The following is a 2,401-nucleotide window of genomic DNA, read 5'->3' as shown; positions in this document are numbered from 1 at the left end:
ATTCATGTGATCACAAAAATTTAATGTCATGCAGTTAATTCAAACCTGAATCTTTTATAAATCATTCTATAAATTAATAGTGTTCGAACTATAGTATTTTATTAATTTATAGAGTTATTAATTTATAGAAAAACATTTTTGAATATTTTTATTTATAAAATAAGAAAATAGTTGATTTTACTGTAAATAACTAAATTTTAAAAATTTGACTTTCATATTTTTTAATTATAATATTTGGCATACAATTTTATGTTTCATAGAATTTAAATGTGGTTTTAGATATAATTTTACTAAATATTATCATAATATATTGAATTGTTAAGAAAAAATAGAGATAATTTCATTGTGAATATAAAACCAACAATATTATATTTAATTTATAATTTTATAAAATGTATATCTAGATAGATAGATTATTTATTATTTTAATGAAACCATATATTTACAAATGGTGCAGAAATTTATTAATTTATAGTGTTTATTAATTTATCGACTATTAATTTATATTGTTTCTACTGTATAACTAAACCACTTGTGTAACTTTTAACGTGTTTCATGCGGATCTACATTCAGACAATAACAACAATAATACAAAATATAGTAGTTATTAAATAGATTACAATTCTTTTCTAATTGGAACATATTACATTTTTTTTGTTACCAAATTACATCATTTGGTAACAAACATTTACGATGCAAATAGATTTGACCTATTTGTAGTGAAGGCTTATATCTACCATCAAGTAGAGTGTTTGTTTTTTTTTTAGAATTTCTTATCTCATAACACACTTTTGAGTTTCAGCACTTTACACTTAAAGGCAACTTTTTTTGTTAGTCAAAGATATTGATGTTCTTATAGTAAAGAAAACCAAAGCAGACCTCTATTTGCCTAAACCCAGTCGTACCAACACCACCCTATACCAACTCAAAACCCTAAATTTTCATCATTCCTCTTTTCGAATCACAAACTTTCTCTCTCTCGGATTCTATTTGCGGCGAAAATTAAGAACCCTAGTTCCTCTATCTTCGTCCTCACCCTCTCAAACTCAATTCTTGATTTTGCATCAGAAACCTCCATCCGACACTCACCTACTCACATCGATCAATCTCACTGTCTTTTTCGGTATGCAAGGTTTGTTTCTTTGAAATCCATAATTTTTTTATCTTGTTTCTGAAACCCACTTCTGAGATCTGCTAATTTTCGATTTAGATCTGTTAAGACTGTTAAAACTGTTCAAATCTGTAAGTCAGGGGAATGTTCAATTTTGACATAAAAATCCCACAAATTTGCCGTCTTCGGTGTGTTCTGACATTTTATTTGGATTTAAAATTCTGTTAGAATTTTTCTTTTGATTTTATTCTTAGTGTCTTTGTGGATTTGAAAACCTAGACATGTGAAGTTTCGACTTTAATTTTGATGGTTAAAGTGTGGCGTCGACTCGGTAGGGGTGGACAGGTGGTGTAGGGGTGGACGGTTTGTGGATAGCTGGCGGGTGGATTGTGGATGGGTTGTGTGTGAACGGTTGATGTGGGGACGGGTGATGTGGGGATGGTTGATGTCTGGACGAGGGCGTCCTGGTATTGGTCTGCGTGAACATAATTTTCGGGGTCTGGCAGGCGAGCCGTCCACAGCCAATGGACCGATTAATAATATTGCAGTTGCTGTTGCAGTTATGAGAGTTATCTCATGGTTATATTGGAAGCTTCTCTTATCTATAAATATGCATACAAAGACCTCTTTTGTTGTCCTCCATGTAACATATTTATGTTTCCCTTTTCGGTTTTAAAGCATGGATTGTTATTTTGTGGTTGCATATCAATAGAACCTAAATGTTGGTTCAATCTATTATGCAACTTTGTGTTCCTTTTTATCGAATTCTCTATAAAATGGATATAGTACGTCCTTCTCATGCCATCCACAAGTTTCATTTCAAACTAAAACTTTATCCAAATTGGCAGGTTCTACCCAGAAAAAAAATTCTCCTTTTTAGTTCTACAACAAACACAAGCACTTGATGAAAATTACCGCCAACTTTCTTTTACTTTCAACCATATGATCCATTTCAATCTAATTGATTAAGAATAAAGCACAATTATTTATAAACCTAAAGATATCTAAAATTTAATTAATTCAGTTACCCTTCGAGCTCTTCTAACAACAAACCTAACACATTAACGCATCATATGAAACAAGAACCAAACCGAACCGGTTCCCATATTGGAACACCAAACAATGCGAAGCTCTCAACAAGGACATTGTTGTCCTACCACTTACTACACGACAAGGAAAAGTGTCCTTCATGTTGATTGTCCTCTGAATACAAGACAAACTCACAATGTGCCCCATAGTGTAAAAAATCTTTTTTTATCGGCACTGTTCAGTCCATTTATCTTGCACTAT

General features: G+C 31.7%; 1 long non-coding RNA gene across 1 annotated transcript; it reads left to right on the top strand.

The window, feature by feature from the left end:
- Nucleotides 1–870: 870 nt before the first annotated feature.
- On the top strand, nucleotides 871–1,911 carry LOC130497448 (uncharacterized). The gene is made up of 2 exons (XR_008936434.1): nucleotides 871–1,132; nucleotides 1,428–1,911. It is a non-coding gene; the product is annotated as an uncharacterized LOC130497448 (long non-coding RNA).
- Nucleotides 1,912–2,401: the final 490 nt, after the last annotated feature.

This window comes from Raphanus sativus, chromosome 7 (genome assembly GCF_000801105.2).
Source record: "Raphanus sativus cultivar WK10039 chromosome 7, ASM80110v3, whole genome shotgun sequence".
NCBI classification, from domain to species: domain Eukaryota; kingdom Viridiplantae; phylum Streptophyta; class Magnoliopsida; order Brassicales; family Brassicaceae; genus Raphanus; species Raphanus sativus.
Note: the sequence above shows the minus strand (reverse complement) of the source record. Positions and strands in the feature narration are given on the sequence as shown.